This window comes from Dama dama, chromosome 25 (genome assembly GCF_033118175.1).
Source record: "Dama dama isolate Ldn47 chromosome 25, ASM3311817v1, whole genome shotgun sequence".
Classification (NCBI taxonomy): Eukaryota; Metazoa; Chordata; class Mammalia; order Artiodactyla; family Cervidae; genus Dama; species Dama dama.
In genome coordinates, this window is record NC_083705.1 from 36729899 (window position 1) to 36753638 (window position 23740).

The following is a 23740-nucleotide window of genomic DNA, read 5'->3' on the forward strand; positions in this document are numbered from 1 at the left end:
TGCTACAGGAAGTATCAAGATGAGGAAGAGTTTTTGATTCTAAAAAAAATATGTATATTACTACAGCATAAACCAAAATCTAATTAATATGTATGTGTGTGGAAAATGCTCAGTCATGTCCAACTCTTTGAGACCCCATTGGCAGTAGTCTGCCAGGCTCTTATGTCCATGGAGATTCTCTAGGCAAGAATACTAGAGTGGGTTGCCATGCCCTCCAGCAGGGGATCTTCCCAACCAGGGATTGAACCCAGGTCTCTTGCATCACAGAAACCTAGGTCTCCTGGATTGCAGACAGATTATTTACCCTCTGAGCCACCATTTCAGTTCAGTTCAGTCACTCAGTAATGTTCAACTCTTTGCAATCCCATGGACTGCACAGCACGCCAGGCCTCTTTGTCCATCACCAACACTTGGAGTTTACTCAAACTCATGTCCATTGAGTCAGTGATGCCATCCAACCACCTCATCTTCTATCATCCCCTTCTCCTCCTGCCTTCAGTCTTTTCCAGCATCAGGGTCTTTTCAAATGAGTCAGCTCTTCACATCAGGTGGCCAAAGTATTGGAGTTTCAGCTTCAGCAACAGTCATTCCAATGAATATTCAGGACTTATTTCCTTTAGGATGGACTGGTTGCATCTCTTTGCCATCCAAGGGACTCTCAGAGTTTTCTCCAGTACCACAGTTCAAAAGCATCAGTTCTTTGGTGCTCAGCTTTCTTTATAGTCCAACTCTCACATGCGTACATGACTACTGGAAAAACCATGGCTTTCACTAGATGGACCTTTGTTGGCAAAGCAATGTCTCCACTTTTTAATATGCTGTCTAGGTTGGTCATAACTTTTCTTCCAAGGAGTAAGTGTCTTTTAATATCATGGCTGCAGTCACCATCTGCAGTGATTTTGGAGCCATAAAAAATAAAGTCTGTCACTGTTTCTACTGTTTCCCCATCTATTTGCCATGAAGTAATGGGACCAGATGCCATGATCTTAGTTTTCTGAATGTTGAGTTGTAAGCCAATTTTTTCACTCTCTTCTTTCACTTTCATCAGGAGGCTCTTTAGTTCTTCTTCACTTTCTTCCATAAGGGTGGTGTTATCTGCATATCTGAGGTTATTGATATTTCTCCCGGCAATCTTGATTCCAACTTGTGGTTCATTCAGTCCAACATGTCTCATGATGTACTCTGCCTATCAGTTAAAAAAGCAGGGTGACAGTATACAGACTTGACGTACTCTTTTCCTGATTTGGAACCAGTCTGTTGTCCATGTCCAGTTCTAACTGTTGCTTCTTGACCTGCATACAGATTTCTCAGGAGGCAGATCAGGTGGTCTGGTATTCCTATCTCCTGAAGAGTTTTCCACAGTTCATTGTGATCCACATAGTCAACGGCTTTGGCATAGTCAATAAAGCAGAAGTAGATGTTTTTCTGGAACTCTTTTGCTTTTTCGATGAGCCAATGGATGTTGGCAATTTGATTTCTGGTTCCTCTGCCTTTTGTAAATCCATCATAAGATCAAAAGTCACCAGGGAAGCCCAATTAATATGTATATAAAACCTCAAAAAACTTTTTATATGTATTGTTATCCTGAAAAATAGATAGCCATCTCAAATTATCAATCATTTTACGTATAAGTTTATGACTTGATTGCTATCACAAGTTAGTAAAAGAGGGTGCTGGCATTGGAAACATAAGTTGAATTGAATCAGCAATTGAATTCCAAACTGAGTGCTTTTCAATCATATGATGCTTTCTCTTTCAGATGAGACATAATGAGTCTTACAGAGCAAAATATTTTGGTTCTGGCTAAATCTCTGTCATCAGCTGATGGCAGTGGATGTTAGAGAAATCAAATTTATTTTATTAAAGTCTAAGCAATGTATTATTAAATAATACTGTGATCAATCAATAATGAATCCCATAAATGAGTCAGATACTAGATTATCTGAGTTTTTTCTAAATGGTAGTCAACTAGTCTTAGGGGATTTTTCAGTCATGAGTTGAAGGTGGGGGAGGGCTCATTTGTTTTGTAGGGATATGTTTTTGGAATAATTAGTACTGGATCTGCACTTTGTAAGTGCTCAATATATGATAGCTATTATTATTGTTCAGCTTTTTGAGTTCAGTGGAGAGCCAAGCCAAGCTTCAGCTCAGATATAAATTTCAGAGTGCAGACAGCAAGCTTTCTGGCCAGCAGGAAAGAGGGAGAGATCTCTCACAAAGGGCCTCTCATCCACAGTCAGGGACATTTGCCAGGGTGTTTGCTGGTGGGAGACTCATTGAAGTAATTTCCTTCATAGGTTAGGTTAGGTCCTTCCTAATTCATCCTAAGTTCTTGATTGTCAAAAGAGAGGAAGACACAAGAAGGAAGAGGAGGAACACTTGACACACTGTGCTAATATCTGCCTGATTCTGACTGGCATTGCCCTCCACCTCTTCCGTGAGGGAAACCTCCAAGCTGGCACTAAGGTCACACAACATATACCTGGACCGGCGGGGATGACTCCCACCTTTATCTAGTAAAGAGACAAATCAAGCTCAGGGAATCATGGTATTTTATATTATATTTATATTAAATATTTGGCTATTTTGCAAGTAATTTTTTGTGGATATAATTGTATTTTTTTTTTCTTTTTGTTTTCCCTATTGATTTCTGTAAGGAACATTCTGCTTTGGTCACAATCAATAAACTTCCTCATATTTGACTTAGTCTCCACCTTAGGCTGTGACCTTCCAATACAGAGACCAATGTATTCTTTTCATGTCAGTAATCCTCTAGTCCTATAATAATGATGTGCACACACATTTAACAAATGACTGATTAGAATAACATTAAGTATATTTGCAAGGTATCCAACTGATAGTCTCATTAAATTATTTTGGTACTTTTTAACAAAATAATTGAGGAAGCATAATCCAGTTACATAGTCCAACTATAAATATTATAACAAACAGTGAGAAACAATCCATTGAAAACTCAGAAGAAGCCCTGGCATTATAAGCATAGTTTTCAACTTGTAGATTCTACAAAGATCTGAAGTTTATAAGAATAGATAAAACCAACTAAGTTTTTGTTGTGATAAATAAGCCTCAAAACGTAGCATCAAACATTTTCTAGGGGCTATAGTATTCTCTGTAGGATGTAGTTTTGCTTGTTTTGAAACCACTAAATTCTTCATGTGACCTTTGGGTTTGATTTTTGGACTATTGTATTCTAGCTGCTAAAAGAATGTAATACATTAAACTGCATGTGAAGTTTTGTATAAATGTTTCCTTATGCCACATTTGTAGAACAGAGGCCTACAAATGGAAGTATGATTTCATAACCACGTGCATGTTGAGCTCATTTTGGGTCCATGCAATTTATTTATTTGTCAAGTGTTTATCCTCAGCTCACAGCAGTGTGTTGGGTCAGTGTTTTCCTCTTCTAGAGAACAATATAGTCTTAACTGCTGCTGCTGCTTAGTCGCTTCATTTGTGTCCTGCTCTGTGCGAGCCTATGGACTGTAGCCCTCCAGGCTCCTCTGTTTATGGGATTCTCCAGGCAAGAATACTGGAGTGTGTTGCCATGCCCTCCTCCAGGGGATTTTCATGACCCAGGGATCAAACCCAGGTCTCCTGCATTGCAGGCAGTTTCTTTACTGCTGAACCACCAAGGAAGCCCTCTTAACTGCTAATCAGTTAAGTAAAAACTGATTTCAGATTTGAGGCATGCTAAAACAATTCAACTTGTTGTGATCTTAGAAAGCATTAATTTCAATCTTATTTTCAGAATAAATTTTTTCCACTGTCAATCACTGTTCAGGAGTATAGGAATTCCTTAGTGTTATAAAGGGAGAGCTTCAGGTAAACAATATTTCTTCCTCACTCTCTTTTCATTTCATGCGCTCCTTCTTTACCACCTCTGACTTGTAGAAGACAGCCGTGTTTCGCACATGGAAGATCTTTACTAAATATTCTTTGACTGGATCAGTGAGTGGATCTTAACAAAGGACATCTATGTGCCCACAGGTTTTTCTTTTGTAGATGAAATATACTGACATTTCAGTTGGCAGTTTGATGTTAATTTGTTCTTTGTTTTGGGGAGTGCTTTATTCTGTCCTCTTGCATGAGACTGGAACAAAACCAGGGTTTCCCTAGCCTACTGCAGCCCTTTCAGCTCAAGGTCCCAATGCAAATTAGGTAGGATTGGGCTTCATCCAGTTTCGGATTCAGTGTGGTAGAGTCTTACATGAGCCATGCTCTAATTGTTGGAGCAAGACATTCTGGACAAGGTTCAAAATCTTTAGGAGAATAGCTTGGAGTAGAAGTGTATGCCAGGAAACATATACAAATGATTCTAATTTTTCAATATTCATTTTCCATGTTTCCATGGTTACAAGGTAAATGAAGAAGCAAAGTAATCACAAGACAATATAATTCATTAGTGAACTGAACACTCATAAAATTAGTCTGAATTCAAATTTCCCTCCCTCCTTGTGTTTTTATGGCCAGTGTTTTACGAAATGTTGAATTCTTGAAAGAATACAATGCAGTACAGTGTAAACTGATGACAAAGTAAAATTGGCAACATCAAGATTTTATGAAGCCATTAATAAGATGCTGGACAGCTGCTGAGATTCAGTGCCAAACTATTAACCAGTAAAGGTATGATGGAGTTTGAATAGACATACAAGGAAAAAACCCACTCATTTCTAAGAGTAAATAAACAAAATGAATGAAGAGCACGTGTGTTTGAATCTTGTAAATTTTGGACAAAGTTGTATGAGAGAACAGTAGGTGTCACAGAAGAGAACATTTTGACTAACAAGGAATTAACATATCTGAGAAAACGCTGATGAATCTTTGTGTGCACAAAAATATGATTTTTGAGGGGTAACTTAGGCATGAAAGTCAAATGAGAGGAAAGGATTGTAAATTTGTGATACCGTAAAGCTTTATCAGAAAAATTATTCTCAATAAAAGAAGACCAATAAATATTTGTTTCATTCATCATTCAAATATTAAGCTCATTGGTAACTACTCATTTGTTAAATACAAAATAGTTTGAAAATTTTAGTTTCATTTTAAAATAGAAAATACAAATTAAACCATACAAAAAAATTGAGTACCCAATTTGAATTGTTATTCTCCAGTATTATTTATTCCCAAATAGCAAAGCATCCTATCTTTCTAAGCATGATGCTGACAGTGTCCAAAGATATCGGTGAAAATATGAATATTTTCTCACAGCTGCCAATTCCAGTAAATTTAACATTGATAGAATACTTTTATCTAATCTACCCTAAATATTCCAATTTTGTTAATTGATACAAAATGTTCATTATAAAGTTGCTTGTCCTCCTATATAAAATCATCTAGAGTAAGCTTTTCATTTAGTTTTGATGAGTTAGTCTTCTTAATCTGAAACACTTTCACACTCTTTCCTTTTCATATCAGCATTTTGAAGAACTCTCTCTCTCCCTCTTTTCTTCAGCACTGTTCCTCATTTGGGGATTTGCATGAAGTATTGCTCATAATTAGATTCAGATTATGCATAAATGACTAGAAAGATATCAAAGCGATATTGTGTCTTGTTCAGGGAGTCACATCTGAAGGCACATTGATGTGTATCCATCCCTCATTTTGATGACAATTTTGATCAATGGGTCAAGGCAAACAGTCATCTAATTTCTCCAGCATGTGGTTCCTACACTTTCTGTACAATTAGTAGATTCTCTGAAGGGTAGTACATATTGAGCTTTACTAGTAAACCATTATTTTGGTATTTTACTGTAAGAAAAGATCTTCTTCCTCCTCCCACTTATTTATCTAACTATTTATCTCTTTTAAATTTATAATTTATTCTTGTTCATAATTATTTTGATGCTCAAAGTAACCCAGATGTGCTAGTGAGAGCTCATTCAAGCTCCCATATTCTTATAGCAGACCCACATAATTGTTTTGATCTCTTCTTACTGTTTTGTATAGCTAATGCTGCAGGATCATCTTCCATCTCAATTGCTCCAATCCTGCAGTCATTTTTAAAAGGAACACAGGGTTAAGTGAATAATAATAATAGAGACATAATGTCTTGTCACTGTATGGTTCTTTTTTATTGTGCTATATTTATTTCTTGGCCCCTTCAATAGCCAGGGCTATGAAAAAACACAAACACACACACATACATGGTCATGTATACATATACTGACATGCATCCATAGCTGTGCATAGGTTCGCATTTTAGAAAGCAGGAGTTTGCACAAGAATGTGCAATTCCAATTCATTCCCATCTCAGAGTATTTTTTTCTTTGTCTTTCTCAATTTCATGTGCAGTGTGACTCCCAACCATATTAACGCATTCACTCACTCTATAACATACTTAAAGTAGTTTTAGAATGGCTTCATCCATAACCAGTAATCAGGTAAATCTGACCTTACTAACATATTTTCCAGTTCTGATCCAACGGAAGTATGTTTTATTATTCTATTTGAAGATGAACCTGCTTTTTCATCCTGTGAAGAAGATATATGCTATAATCCATTTGCTATTTTGATTGCATATTTATTTTTGAAGTAGCAGAGAAAATATCTTCTCTCTCATATATTGCAATTTATATCAAGCATTTCTTAAGTAACTCAGGAATTTATGGGAAGGAGCCTTAGACAAGATTAAATTATAATGCAAATTAGAAACCAAAGCAATCCTTACCAATTAGCCTTTCTCAGCTTATTGCCTGGCTTAAAATTTGTGTTAGTCACTCAGTCATGTCCATCTCTGCAATCCCATGGAGTGTAGCCTGCCAGGCTTCTCTGTCCATGGGATTTCCCAAGCAAGAATACTGGAGTATGTTGCAGTTCCTTCTCCAGGAGATCTTCCTCACCCAGGAATCGAATCTGGGTCTCCCACATTTGAGGCAGACTCTTTACTGTCAGCCACCAGGGAAGTCTGGCTTAAAACTCAACATTAAAAAACTAAGATCATGGCATCTGGGCACATCATTTCATGGTAAATAAAAGAAGAAAAAATGGAAGCAGTGGCAGATTTTATTTTCTTGGGTTCCAAAATCACCACAGACAGTGACTGCAGCTATGAAATTAAAAGACATTTGCTCCTTTGTAGAAAGGCTGTGACAAACCTAGACAGCATGTTGGGCAGTAGAGACATTACTTTGCCAACAAAGGCCCATATAGTCAAGGTATGGTTTTTCCAGTAGTCATGTATGGATGTGACAGCTGTACCATAAAGGAGGCTGAGAGCCAAAGAATTGCTTTTGAACTGTGGTGTTTGAAGTCTCTTGAGAGTCCCCTGGACTACAAGGAGATCAAACCAGTCAATCCTAAAGAAAATCAACCTTGAATATTCATTGGAATGACTGACACTGAAGCTGAAGCTCCAATACTTTGACCACCTGAAGCTAAGAGCTGACTTATTGGAAAAGACCCTGATGCTGGGAAAGATTGAGGGCAGGAGGAGACGGGGATGGCAGAAGATGAGATGGTTAGATAGCATCACTGGCTCAATGGACATGAATTTGAGCAAACTCCAAGAGATAGTGGAAGACAGAGAAGGACACAGAAGTGTGTGGCCACGAGATCACAAAGAGTCAGACACAACTTAGCAACTGAATAACAAGTTTTTTGCCCTGTTCTCAAACTACTACTTCCCTGAGTGTTCCTTCTGCACTTGCACTATCTTTTTAGAGTCATCTGTGAAGAAATAGAGAAAATGGCAGTATTAAGAGTAAAACTTTCCAGTCAGACAAGTCTTATTTTGAGGCCTTAACTCACCACTTCCTAGATGACTGTCTTCTCTAAGCAACCATTCATAGAAACCTAGTTGAGAGGCTTCTTTTGTGAATTAAGTAAGTAATGTATTTAATAGTGCTTAGCCTCAGGTCTGGGAGAATAGAAGAATTTAATGATCATCAGTATTATTATCAGGTAAAATGTATAATATCTGTATACGTAATTTAACCCACTAAGAATCCTAGTACCTTACTATAAATTGTGACTCTATAGTTCCCCATTTTAACCATTTCAGAGTGTTACTAGTAACTATTTCACTTAGTATATTAATATACTATTTCACATAGTATAATGGTATGTTTTCATTCACACAATCTTTTGTAAGGAGTTGTGATAGGATCAGTTTTTTATTTCTTTTTCTATTAGTTTATTATAAAACAACCCCATAATTTGCAACTGCTGAAGACCATGTGATTGCCTAATTCTTAACTAGTACATAGGTTCATTGTTCTTTAAGTAAATTCCAATAAAGAGCTGATTTTAAAAATAGAAAGGTTGTAAAGTCCAAAAAAAGAAAGGCTTTTGAAAGGTATAGTTGAGAGGAAGTCAGTCCATAAAATGCTGACCTTTCATCAAGTACTGATTTTCTTGCTTTCCTGTGGGATCATTAAGGAGGGAGTGATCTCATAGATTTCCACTAATGTCATGACCTATAGCTTCCACCCAAAAATTTCTGCCAATTATGGAGACTTCCCTATCCTGCTCAGGATGTGCTTACCTGTTTTCTTATGCTAGGTTGACAGCGTGTGCACTTTCCTGGTCTTGACCTTGGCTTTGACATCCACGGGAGGTAGGCAGGCTGTCAATACTGACATCAGAACAGTGCAAAGACTTTCTGGCAGTTAGAACCTGGGATAACTTTGGCAGCTCCTACAGATTTGTATTTTCCATGTGATTATTCAGCTGGCTGCCCCCCCATCCTAAAATGTTAGAAGGCATCCCAATGCAAGAGGGCTGATACATGTAATTAGAGAGGCGTGGTTTTTGCTATTCCCATCCCATCTGCAACAGCTTGAGTACCACTGCATTACTCATTAGGAGTCATAAGTCTGACCTACTGGATACCCAAAGGGCTCAAAGGCTAGGGGTGGACAGTTTGGAAGAGAGCCAACACTGCCTCTATCCTATCATAGTCAAGTTAGCCCAAACAAGACTTATATTCTGCATCTCACATTTTTTAAAAAAGATTTTAAAAGACTCCACTTTTATGTGTTTCCATGAGACCCATTATTTTTAGCTATGTTTGCTTTTTTTTTTTTTTTTTACATTTTTAACTTTAGGGAGCAGTATAAGTGTAAGAATATAGCATAGCAAATTAACAGTTTCCAAAAAAGGTTTAAAAAGTCAAAAATATGAAAATGTATATTGGAAGAAATACTCTTTTAGTTATCATTTCCATACTAATAATAGAATGCATTAATTTTCATTATTCATAATTATGGGTAAGATAAGTGAAAAAGTTCAGAAGGACTAAATTTGAAACCTTTTGGTGTATTTCTGTAAATAACTCTCTCCTAACTTTATAATTTGGACAACTTGGTGTTCCAAACAAATCAGGTGGTATATAAAAACAGGTATAGAAAGATCATTGTCTTTGGAATTCTTTCCACTTAACAAAAGCAAGGAAATTGAGTTCAAAATAATGACGAATGAAAGCTCCCCAATAATGCCTCTGTTCATGTTTTTGATATAGAGGGGAACGTCCCAGAATATTTTCCCAATAGTAACGCTCTGTCTGAAGGCTATCCTGACCCTCTGGCCTCCACGGTCATGACCAGACTGGTGTCTGCAGATGGAGGAAAGCTGTGTGGAGAGAGAAGAGAAAGAGGGAGGAAAAGAGGGAAGGAAGAAGGGAAGTGAGAAGAGAGAGGAAGGGAGAGAGAGACAGAAAGGGAGACAGAGAGGAAGAAAACATGAGAAGACAGATGAGAGGACAGAATAAAGGTATGAAAATCAAATAGGAAAAGAGTACAGTGAAGTCGATTTATTTATTTTGTACTCATCGAGAACTGTTCTAAAGAAATATAAAGCCATGTTATGAATAACCTGTCGTCTGCCCTCTTACACTCTCCCTCCTCATAAATCCTGTTCTTGACATTTCTTATCTCAGTAGTCAGCACCCTCATTTTTCCAGTGGCTCAGTTGGGAGAACTTGGGCTCATCCCTGCCTCCTCTCTTTCTCTTACATACCACATCTGCAAATGCTGTTGACCACACTCAAAACAAATATCTAGAATTCTATAATTTTTCTTTACCTCTACCAATATCACTTTGGTAAAAAGTACTATCATTTTAGGGTTTCCCTGGTGGTACAGTTGTAAAGAATCTGCCTGCCAATTCAGGAAACACAGGTTGATCTCTAGGTTGGAAAGATCCCCTGGCAACACACTTCAGTATTCTTGCCTGGGAAATCCCATGGACAGAGGAGCCTGGAGGGCTGCAATCCATGGGGTCGCAAAAAGAGTAGGACAGGACTTTTCAACTAAACAACAACAACAGCAATCCTTTTATGCCTGAATTTTTTCTTTAGCTTCCTACCTGGTTCATGGTTTCATGTTTCCTTCCCTGACAACCATCAGTCAAAATTTCAATGAAGTAGCAAGAGACATTCTTTAGAATACATTATGCTACTTTTCAGCTTAAAAAAAAAAAAAAATCAAATTGTTTCCATCTTAGAGTGAAAATAAAAAACGTTACTATTGCTTGAAAAAAAGAGAAAGTGTTAGTCACTCAGTCGTGTCCAGCTCTTTGGGACTCGATGGACTGTAGCCTGCCAGGCTCCTCTGTCCATGGAACTCTCCAGGCAAGAATACTGGAGTGGGTAGCCATTTCCTTCTCCAGGCGATCTTCTTGACCCAGGGATTGAACTCAAATATCCCACATTGTAAGGCAGATTCTTTACCATCTAAGCAACCAGATAAGCCCTTTACTATGGCTTATAAGATGCTATCTGTTCAACTTCTGTACCTTCACTCTCTGCAACCACATCACAGTTATCTTTCTGAACTCAGCTGGTATCATTCTGCCCTTTTCTCTTGCTCACTCTGTATAGCGATTCCTTCATCACACCAGATATGCTCCTCTTTCAGAAACTGCACATAATATGGCCTATTCTCTCTCTCAAAGTCATCCTCAGTTTTACAAAATTAACTTTATATCAGTGAAGTCTCTCCCGATTGTTCATCAACAACTAACATGTATTTTACTCATTTATTTTTTCATTATCTTGACTGACTGGTGTGGAGATGTAAAATTTCAGTTTCCTCATCTCTGGTTACAATATACTCTGAGATCCCCTCCAAAATCAGGCTGAAACTGCCCTTCATGGGAACATGCCTTCTTTTGCAAACACCCTGGTTTCTTTCCCTTCTCTCTCTTGCTTCCATCACTCCCTAACGGGCTTCCTAAAAGCATGTCCTCAATAAAGGTGTTACAAATATTGTTCCCAGGGCTGCTTTTGGTGAGCCAGATCTAAGAATTTTCCAAGAATAAATGTCAGGAGAAACCGCTGATAATTAGAGCCCAGGAGTTACTTCAGGGTTGTTTTTAATCTGAAGGAAGTTTTCTCCACCCTAAATCATTAAGTAATTTAGATTCTCAACAATTTTATATAAGACAAGAGTATCACATCCACCAAGGAGACTAGAATTTTCGAAACTGAACATTTTTTCCTCATGCCCCATTCCTTTGATAAGATTGAAGCACAAGGCTTGTATTATGTGGTTGTTTGCTTGTTCTGTTTGCTTGCTTGTACCAGTGTAATTTTAAGAGGCAGTCCTCTCAGTTAATTACTTAATTTCTTAGTCTTGCTCTTCATCTTCCCAAGATGGCCATCTTCACCTGTGAATCTTCACCTCAGTCCTCAAACTCCAGGCCATTCCCTCCTCTCTCAAAACTCGGATAATACTGCTGATGCATTTTTCTCCTTCCTCTAGTTCTTTCTTAAGAATATTCTGTGTAGTACAACTCAGCATATCTCTCAAAATCTTTTTCTTTTTCTTCTCTTTTATTTTTTTTTAAATTATGTTTCTCTCCTATGTCCAAACTAGATGACAGCTCTATATGAGAAGAGGCTTTTTTTGTTCCCATCTTTTAAAATTTAGGTCTTTATTATGGGATAATTGTAGATTCACATGTATGACATAATATAGAAGCCCGTACCTTCCCTTTTCCCCTAGGGATAACCTCTTGCAAATCTGTGGTTCAATATCACAATCTGAATATTGGCATTGATAGAACTGATACCAAAACATTGACATTACTGCAAGGATCCTCATGATGCCCTTTCATAACCATCCCCACTTCCCTCCCACCCCTACTACCTTCTTATGGATGTGCTTAGTAGCTCAGTCATGTCCAGATCTTTGTGACCTCATGGGCTGCATGCCACCAGGATCCTCTGTCCATGGGATTCTACAGGCAAGAATTCTGGAATGGGTTGCCATTTCGTCACCAGATGATCTTCCCAACCCAGAGACTGAACCCGGTTCTCCTGTATTACAGGAGGATTCTTAACCATCTGAGCTACCAGGGTATCCACTTTCTTCTTGAATTGAAGTGAAGTGAAATCGCTCAGTCGTGTCTGACTCTCTGCAACCCCATGGACAGTAGCCTGCACCAGGCTCCTCCGTCCATGGGATTTTCTAGACAAGAGTACTGGAGTGGGTTGCCATTTCCTTCCTTCTTAACCACTGGCAATCAGTAATCTCTTTTCCATTTCTGTAATTTTGCCTTTTCAGGAATGATACATAAATGGAACCACATAGTATACACCTTTCAGATTCAGTTTTTGTCACTCAGTATAATTCTTTAGATTCATCCAATTTTATTTCTTCCCTTTTGATAGGCATTCCTTTTGTCTCCTTTTTCTTTTTTCTTTCTTTTTTTTCCTTCGGTCTTTGCACTTGGTAGGACTTCCAGCAGCATGTTGCTTTAGATAGACAAGAGGAAACACACTTGATGTTTCCTGATCTGAGAAGGAAAGTATTCAATCTTTCATCAAGTACAATGCTAGCTTCATTTTTTAGAATTTTTTTTTTTATCAATTAAGTGAGTTCTCTGTTTCTGTTTCTCTGAGAGATTTCATTATGAACGGATATTGGATTTTGTCAAATGCTTATTTTGAATTGATATGATCATATAATTTTTCTTTTTATCCTGTTAACATGAGGAGTTATATTGCTAGATTTTCAAATAATCCACTGTTGCTCATGAAATAAATCTCACCTGGTCGTGCCATATTATTCTTTTTATATATTGAATAATTGAATTTGCTAAGAATTCTTGTTGCCATGTAAATGAGGGATATTGATTTGCAGTTTTCCTTTTTGTACCATCTTTGTCTGATTTTGGTGTCAGGGTAATATTAGCTTCATGAACAAATGGAAATTGTTCCTATCTCTTCTACTTTCTGGAAGAAATTGTGTAGAATTGGTTTTAATTTGAATATTTGGTAGAATTCTCCAGTGTAACTATTTAGGACTGGAGATTTCTCTTTTGAGTGTTTATGATTATGAATTTAATTTTTATAGTTATGGAGCTATTGAAATGATGCATTTCACATTTGATTTATGGTAGTTTGTTTTTGAGAAAACGGCCTGTTTCATTTATGTTGTCAGAATTAACCTGTAGGATTATTCCTATCATCCTATGATTATTCTTCTGATGTGTCTGATGTGTCTGAAGGGTCTGTGTGATATTGCCTGCTTCATTCCCAGTATCTGCAATTTATGTCTTCTCTCTTTTATTTTGGTCTTGTTGCTGGAGTTTCAGTTTTACTGTTTTTCAAAGAACCAAATTTTTGTCTCATTGAATTTTTTCTGTTGTTTTTATGTTTTCATTTTCATTGATTTCTGATCGTGTCTTTATTATTTCCTTCCTTTTTCTTGCTTAGGGTTTAGTTTGCCTTTTTTTTTTTAGGTTCTTGAAGTGAAAGCATAGATTAAGACCTTTAAAAATCTTTCATGATGTATATAATTAGTACTATAAATTGCCCTCTAAGGACAGCTTTAGCTGTATCCTGCAAATTTTTATGTGCGTATTTTAATTTTCACTTAATGCAGTGTATTTTTTCTTGAGTCTTTCTCTTTAAACCATGTTTTTTGTTTGTTTTTTTAAAGTATGTTGTTAGTTCCCAAGATTTTTCAGATTCTATCCTCTTTCTGTTATTGGTTTCTAATTTGATTCCATTGTGGTTATTTAAAATATTCTGTGATTTTAATTCTTTAAGGTTATTGATGTTTATCATATGACTATAGATATGATCTAACTTGGTATTTGTTCTGGGGTACTGTAAACTAATGTGAATTCTATTTTTTTGGTCAAAAGTGAAAATGTTAGTTGCTCAGTCGTATCCGATTCTTTGTGACTCCATGGACTGTAGCCTGCCAGGCTCCTCTGTCCATGAAATTCTCCAGGCAAGAATGCTGGAGTGGGTAGCCACTCCCTTTTCCAGGGGTTCTTCCCAACCCAGGGATCAAACCCAGGTCTTCTGCATTGCATTCAGATTTTTTACCATCTGAGTCACTAGGGAAGTCCCTCCTTTTTTTTGTCAACTGTTCTATAAATGTCAATCATATTCTGTTGCTTGATTGTTTAGTTCTTCTATATCTTGGATGATTTTCTCATTATTCTTTCAATTTTTGAGACAGAAGTTGAAATCTCCATATATAATTTATTTCCCCAATTCTATTAATTTTTGCTTTATATAGCTTGCTTGGTGCATACATATTTAAGATTGCTATGTATCTTTTGTGGAACTACCCTATTATCATCATAAAAAATTTTGTCTCTGATAATTTTTGCTTTGTTTTGTTTTGGCTAATTTGACTTTTAATGTCTAATTTTTGTAATGTCTAATTTGGCTTCTGTAGTTGTACAAGGAATATTTTTTTTTTCTGTGGTAGTTTCCTGAAATAGAGTGGTTATTATTAAAAAAACAAAAAACAAAAAAAGGTTTCTGTTTTCCTGGATGCTCTTTGGCTAGAGAGAAAGCATGCCTTTGTTAGGACTTTTTTGTTTGTTTGTTTGTACCTGCTTGTGCTTTCGGATCATCAGTCTCTGAAACTCTCAGTCTGAGATATATGAGGAGAAGAAAATCTAGGGAAGTATCATTATCTCTTCTTTGGGTCCCAGATTTCTAGCCATTCTGCCTTTTTCTATCTTCCAGAGGCTATCTATGTTCATTTTATGAATAATATTAAGGGTTGTTTAGTAATGCTTAGGAAAGAATAGGAAAAGTATATTTATTGCCTTCCTGGGATCAAAAGTCAGAAGAGATGTTTTTTCGTTGTTAAATATTTTGTATCACATGCAATTTTAAGTGTATATGAAGAATTCAGAAACTGCTAATTTATTTATTGGTACATTGAAATAAATACATAAAACAAGTTAGACATACAGTAAACTATCATTTAATATGTAGATCTGGGATAAATGCATTGAGATAAAGTTTGGTAAACGTTGGGCTTAAAACAAAAATAGTCACAGTCATGCTGTTACAGAGTTAACTATACAGCAAATTATACTCTGAGGTGCCCTTTATATCAGTGTTTTAAAATAGTAGTTATCATGATTTTTAAGTTTATAAATATTAGGTTTTTCCACTACTGAATCCATACCTTTCTGCCAAACTGCAGAATCCTTCCCCATACCCTGAGGAAAATTTATTAAGTGACAGTTCTTATTAAGGTAACTGCATTCTATCCTCAGAAAAGCTATTTAGGGAAAAGAAAGAGCTTTGCCAAGGTGTCCAGCAAAAATTTGTTCCTGTAATTTTATGTGGGACAAGCATTTGGTGCCTAGGTCACATTAAGATTTATTTTAAACTCTCAAAATAAATAAATAAATAAATAAACTCTCAGAATGACTGGGAAGGAATTTTGACATTTCAGTGTTCACTTATATAAGATAAACATTACATTACCAGGAAAAACTTTAATAATACTTTATATTTGTGGATATATTTGGAAGCTTCCATTATGTTTTTAAAATGAATTCTGCTCTTACATTTGTCATTCTAAAAAGTGAGCTGCCTCATAAATGTCTTTGATTTCTATAAAATTACTTAATAAATGTTTATATTCTATGATAGCATTTAAAAGAAACAGAACAGTAAAAAATAAACAAAAAAATTGTCAGAGAGAATTACTTCCTAACTATGTTCAAAAAATGGTATTGTGAGATTTAGCCTGCAATAAAAAAATCCAAGTTCTTTATCTAAAAGTGTCTCATGTTGACCTGTGATCTATGAAGGATGAAAGTATAACACAACGGAAAAGGAGAGGATCAGATTTTGAGCCACAGCTCCTTAGCTAACATCTTTTAATGTGTGTTACATATTTATGATATAATGTCCCACTGAGTTCTTACAAGGGGCTGAGAGTGTTCTAGTTTACATTTAAAAAGTCAAGTGTACTTAACATATGGCATAAATCCCTGTTAAATATCATAAATTTAATTGCACTATTGTGCAATCATTTGGTTCATAAATGATTCCTTAATAGTAATGTAGTGTATGGCCTTAGCTCAAGAACAGTGGAGCAATTTGATTTTTTATAACTTGTAGAGAGGCTGCAGGACATATATTGATATGCTATATAATGTGTATCTAGTGAAAATATAAACTCTCTTCTCACTTTTATTGATCTGAACCTCTCAGAAATCCCTCAAGTGAAGATATCTATGCATATTTACTTCTCAATTAGACAGGATGCTTTTGAGATGATACAAAGGTAAAGATGACTCAATAACTGGGTTATCAGTAAACACTCTAGGATGTAGCCCTAGATGTCATTATTCCAGATTTCCTTTACTGTAGCACAAATCATTTAAATTTATCATAACCCAGTCTCCTCATCCACAAAATACGGAAGTTACCCTAGATTGGTAGTGTATAAGTCATGGTCTTTGGAGCCCTAAATTTCACAGAGGTGGGTTGGGGCTGCCTCAGGATACTGGGGCTTTTGGCTTCCTCCCTTCACCAAGGAAGTCTTAATTCTGTCTGGCTGTAAATCAAGATTTTCTATAAAATTTAATCTGAAAAATAAGTTCTACTTTAAAAAACAAGTTTGTAGATCCCTGTACAAGATTCTCAAAGAAAGGCAATGCCAAAGAATGTTCAGACTGCTGCACAATTGCACTCATCTCACATGCCAGCAAAGTAATGCTCAAAATCCTCCAAGCCAGGCTTCAACAGTAGGTGAACCGTGAACTTCAAGATGTTCAAGCTGGATCGAGAAAAGGCAGAGGAGGCAGAGATCAGATTGTCAACATCTGTTGGATCATCGAAAAAGCAAGAGAGTTCCAGAAAAAACATTTACATTCTGCTTTATTGACTATGCCAAAAACTTGGACTGCGTGGATCACAGCAAACTGGAAAATTCTTCAAGAGATGGGAATACCAGACCACCTGATCTGTCTCCTGAGAAATCTGTATGCAGGTGAAGAAGCAACTGTTAGAACTGGACATAGCATAACAGACTGGTTCCAAATCAGGAAAGGAATACGACAAGGCTGTATATTGTCACCCTGCTTATTTAACATGTATGCAGACTACATCATGCAAAATGCCAGGCTGGATGAAGCACAAGTTGGAATCAAGATTGCCGGAAGGAATATCAATAACCTCAGGTATGCAGATGATACCACCCTTATGGCAGAAAGCAAAGAACTAAAGAGCCTCCTGATGAGAGTGAAAGAGGAGATTGAAAAAGTTGGCTTAAAACTCAACATTCAGAAAACTAAGATCATGGCATCTGGTCCCATCACTTCATGGCAAATAGATGGGGAAACAATGGGAGCAGTGTGAGACTTTATTTTTTGGGGCTCCAAAATCACTGCAGGTGGTGACTGCAGCCATGAAATTAAAAGATGCTTGCTCCTTGGAAGAAAAGTTATGACCAACCTAGACAGCATATTAAAAAGCAGAGACATTACTTTGCTGACAAAGGTCCATCTAGTCAAAGATATGGTTTTTCCAGTGGTCATGTATGGATGTGAGAGTTGAACTATAAAGAAAGCTGAGCACAGAATTGATGATTTTGAACTGTGGTGTTGGAGAAGACTCTTGAGAGTCTCTAGGACTGCAAGGAGATCCAACCAGCCCATCCTAAAGGAAATCAGCCCGAATATTCATTGCAAGGACTGATGCTGAAGCTGAAGCTCCAATATTTTGGCCACTGGATGTGAAGAACTGACTTATTTGAAAAGGCCCTGATGATGGGAAAGATTAAAGGCGGGAGGAGAAGGGGATGACAGAGAAAGAGATGGTTGGATGGCATCAGCTTGATAGGCATGAGTTTGAGTAAGCGTCAGGAGTTTGTGATGGACAGGGATGCCTGGCGAGCTGCAGTTCATGGGGTAATAAAGAGTCAGACATGACTGAGAGACTGAACTGAACTGTACAAGATTCTCTCTGGTTCTTCCTTGCTGTGTAGGTTATGATTTGCCAAGATTTCAGAGGGAGATACTGGTAAGGTCCCAAAATAAAATCCTATATCAGAACTAAGAGTCTAGATTTTTTTATTGTACATTTAGAATTGTAAAACTAAAGATTTTGTTTGCTTTTTCATTTTGGTCTTTATGTAACAGGAAAAAGATAGTGGTTCATGTGCTGTCCCCTTAAAATGCTTGGTAATCCCAGAGGCTGACCCTGATTCTCTATACTGAGTTATCATATATCAGAACCCTCTTCTCCAACTCTTGTTCTTCCCTAAGATAAACCAATCTCAAGTCTGCCCATAACCTAGGTTGTCACTCCTTTCTGCACTTCCCTTTCATCAGTGTAACCCCCAACTCTGTGCCCAACTTTTCTCATTTTTTTGTTTGATTCTTCAAAGATTGGTTTAGAAGTTTAAAATCAGCATGAATCCTTCCTTTTCTATTTTTTTTCTTTTTGTCATTCCTTTGTAACAATCCTACTTCTCTTTGAAGCAGTTTAGATGGTACTGATGAACTAAAGAACTGGAGAAAAGAAAATAATAAAAATGTATATTTCAAACTAATTTCTCACCACATCAGTGGCAACCTGAAGACTGCATTCTAGGTCAGAAAACAGGATTAGCAAACCAGAGTTTCAATGTAGCCTATTGCTTTTTATTTGCTTAATAAACAGACACCTTGCTGTCCTCTGAGAGCGTCAGATGAATAATGCATGGTTCTTGTCCTTGTGGATCACAATCCAGGATACTTTAGGTACCACACAAAAGGTGTGCTTGGGGTAGAATGGTACTTCTGAGCCATAGCACTTTATCTGGGCTTCTTGAAAAGCATGTTGAAGGTAAGAACACTAAAGCCGTGTCTTGAAAGTTGAGAAAGATTTTGTCAGGTTAAGAAAGGAGAAAGGTTTGTCAATTTTGTTTATTTTATTTTATTTTTTTTTTAGACAGAGAAATTAAGGAAACAATACCATTCACCATTGCAACAAAAAGAATAAAATACTTAGGAGTATATCTACCTAAAGAAACAAAGGACCTATACATAGAAAACTATAAAACACTGATGAAAGAAATCAAAGAGGACACAAACAGATGGAGAAACATACCGTGTTCATGGATTGGAAGAATTAATATTGTCAAAATGGCTATTCTACCCAAAGCAGTCTATAGATTCAATGCAATCCCTATCAAGCTACCAACAGTATTTTTCACAGAACTAGACCAAAGAATTTCACAATTTGTATGGAAATACAAAAAACCTCGAATAGCCAAAGTAATCTTGAGAAAGAAGAATGGAGCTGGAGGAATCAACCTGCCTGACTTCAGACTCTACTACAAAGCCACAGTCATCAAGACAGTATGGTACTGGCACAAAGACAGAAATATAGATCAATGGAACAGAATAGAAAGCCCAGAGATAAATCCACGAACCTATGGACACCTTATCTTTGACAAAGGAGGCAAGGATATACAATGGAAAAAAGACAACCTCTTTAACAAGTGGTGCTGGGAAAACTGGTCAACCACTTGTAAAAGAATGAAACTAGAACACTTTCTAACACCATACACCAAAATAAACTCAAAATGGATTAAAGATCTAAATGTAAGACCAGAAACTATAAAACTCCTAGAGGAGAACATAGGCAAAACACTCTCCGACATAAATCAAAGCAAGATCCTCTATGACCCACCTCCCAGAATATTGGAAATAAAAGCAAAACTAAACAAATGGGACCTAATGAAACTTAAAAGCTTTTGCACTACAAAGGAAACTATAAGTAAGGTGAAAAGACAGCCCTCAGATTGGGAGAAAATAATAGCAAATGAAGAAACAGACAAAGGATTAATCTCAAAAATATACAAGCAACTCCTGCAGCTCAATTCCAGAAAAATAAATGACCCAATCAAAAAATGGGCCAAAGAACTAAACAGACATTTCTCCAAAGAAGACATCCAGATGGCTAACAAACACATGAAAAGATGCTCAACATCACTCATTATTAGAGAAATGCAAATCAAAACCACAATGAGGTACTATTACACGCCAGTCAGGATGGCTGCTATCCAAAAGTCTACAAGCAATAAATGCTGGAGAGGGTGTGGAGAAAAGGGAACCCTCTTACACTGTTGGTGGGAATGCAAACTAGTACAGCCACTATGGAAAACAGTGTGGAGATTTCTTAAAAAACTGGAAATAGAACTGCCATATGACCCAGCAATCCCACTTCTGGGCATACACACTGAGGAAACCAGATCTGAAAGAGACACGTGCACCCCAATGTTCATCGCAGCACTGTTTATAATAGCCAGGACATGGAAGCAACCTAGATGCCCATCAGCAGATGAATGGATAAGGAAGCTGTGGTACATATACACCATGGAATATTACTCAGCCATTAAAAAGAATTCATTTGAACCAGTCCTAATGAGATGGATGAAGCTGGAGCCCCTTATACAGAGTGAAGTAAGCCAGAAAGATAAAGAACATTACAGCATACTGACACATGTATATGGAATTTAGAAAGGTGATAACGATAACCCTATATGCAGAACAGAAAAAGAGACACAGAAATACAGAACAGACTTTTGAACTTTGTGGGAGAATGTGAGGGTGGGATATTTCAAAAGAACAGCATGTATACTATCTATGGTGAAACAGATCACCAGCCCAGGTGGGATGCACGAGACAAGTGCTCGGGCCTGCTGCACTGGGAAGACCCAGAGGAATCGGGTGGAGAGGGAGGTGGGAGGGGGGATCGGGATTGGGAATACATGTAAATCCATGGCTGATTCATATCAATGTATGACAAAACCCACTGGAAAAAAAAAAAATAAAAATAATTAAAAAAAAAAAAAAAAAGAAAGGAGAAAGGGCATTTCACCTTGAAGGAGTGGCAAGAAAAGAATATGTAGGATGAAAGAATGCTCTGGGCCAGTAACTAAGAGCAACTTTGTATGATTTGAACTGAAAATAGGATGTGAACAGAAAATACGATCCAGGAACAAGGGGGTAGCTTATGTGCTCATGATTTTTGATCAAGAAAGGTTTGGAGTGAAAATTACATGGCTGGATTTGTTTTTCAGGTGGTTTATCTGATTGTGTGAAAAATGAACTCCTAGAAGCAAGACTAAAGCCCTGGCAGAGCTGATACCCATGTGAACTGGAAGAGGGCTTAGGGGAGATAGACAGGAGGGGAGAGATTTGAGGAAAAACCTGCATTGGCAGGAGTCCAGAGAGGGTCTAGGAATTGTACGGGCTCTCAGGGGTGGCATTCCCTGCTCCCATCACCACTACTGGCAAGAATGAATTAGAGGCCTTAGCTTTGCTCCTTGCAGGAAGTCCCCCCCGCACCGCCCCCCCCCCCCCCCCCCCCCCCCCCCCGCTCCTGCCCCCGCCGGCCCGGCCCCTCCCAGCGCCGCTGGCGTCACCACCATTATCTCTGTTGACACCATCAGTAACAATCTCATTATGCCCTTTATCCCCATTTGCATCAGTCACCACCAGAAGCCCAGGGACTCCCAGGTCATTCTTCATCCCCAGACTCTAATCCCCATCTGGCTCTTGGAGCGGTGAGCCTCTCCCGTGCCTTCTGCCGCTTCCTGTGTTCTTTCCCCAAGACTAATTTTTTCTCCAAGCATTTCTGACATATTGTGTATTTTACGTACTTATTTGATTGTCCCACTTCCTCACACCCCCAACCCTCCACCAGTGCACGCACCAGCATGTAAGCTTTACGACGACATCAATTTTTGTCTATTTATTCATGTTTCTTTCTCCAGTATTTAGGATAGAAGCAGACACAATAAACATCTGTGGAGTGAGCAGGTTTAAAAGGAAAAATATAACAAGATTTGTCTATCAGTTGTACTTCCAGGGTAGGGAAAAGAGACCGGTTGGCACTGATTTCAGGTTTTTGGCTTAGGTGACCTATGTATAATTTTAAATATTTGCTAAAATCAAAAGTAGTTTTCTTCTATATACTGTAATAATTTTGGTTTCTTTAGTTTTGCTTGGAGACCATTCCTGTATCACTGTGTAAATACTGTGCATTTTATTTGCTGCAACTGTTGAAATTTATTATTTTTCTTTGCAAAACATCACAGAAATTTAAGCATCACTATTTTCAGTACAATAGTCTAAAGAAACTATTTCCTAGTACCATCTTCCAAAAATGTAGAAATAATTTGTGTGTTATGTGTCAGGGCAAAGCTATGAAGATAAATCTGTTTAAACACTGCCTGGAACACTGGCATCAGAAAAGATGAGTAAAATGAAGGAAGAGGAAAAGAGCTTTGGGTTTGGGAAGAAAAAGTGAAGAGATTTTGTTTGGACATTTCTAAGGAAAGAATAGAGGGCAACAGAGGGAAACAGACAGATATGGAAGCACAAGAAAGTTAACAAGTGGTACTAAACTCTGCCTCAGCCAGGGATAAAAGATTCATATTCTGAGCCATATTTCATGCTATTATTTTATTTTTCCATAAGAAATTACTTCATACCTGAATTTTTAAATATCCCTCTAATGCCCTTCAACACCATTTACATGCTGAATTTTACAATATACAAATGACCCAAACATACATATACACGATTTCTATGAAAGAGTTTACAGTTCAATCCCTGACTTATTTTGATCACTGTAGAAGCATTACATATAATTACAGATGGCTCCAAGGGATTCTCCAGGCAAGAATACAGGAGCGGGCAACCTTTCCCTTCTCCAGGAGATCTTCCCAACACAGGGATCGAACCCAGGTCTCCCGCATTGCAGGCAGATTCTTTACCTGCTTTACCTGATTCACTAGGGAAGCCCAAGAAAACTGGAGCAGGCAGCCAGTCCTTCTGCTCAGGGGATTCCCCTCAGGGGATCTTCTTCCTAAGCCAGGGATCAAACCCAAGTCTCCTGGATTGCAGGCAGTTTCTTTACCATCTGAGCCACCGGGGAAGCTCTTGGATGACTACTAGCACCATGGAAAGATTTTAAAAATATATAGCCAGTTAGGAAAGGAAGCTAAATGGAAAAGTGAAAATGAAGTTCTCGTTTGCTGTCACACACAATGTTTATATAACTTAGATATATTCTCATTTGATTATGGGAACTTATATTTCCCCAATTTTACAAGCGAGGATAAAGAATAAAGTTACTCAGCTATAAGCAAAGGGAATGGAGATCTAACCCATGCTGTGTGACTGCAAATGAACTGTTCTTTGCATATATTGTGTACAATATCTCAAAAGCAAAAAAATAAGTTCTGTGTATGAAGTTCTGGAAGTCTCATACAAAATGAAGAACAGGACCATCACATTTGGATTGCCAGCCCGCCCATGCTTTGTGGGCATTTATAAAATTCTACTAAATTGGGCTCAGAGGCAACGTACATGCTACAAAGGAGCGGTTATTTTGTGAGTGTTTTGGGGAAAGAAGGAGAGAAAGCAAGAATGCATGGTGGGAGTGCAGACAAAGAGCAGCTTCTTAGTGAAGAGTGGTGACTAAGAAAGACCTCAAGCTTAGAAAAAG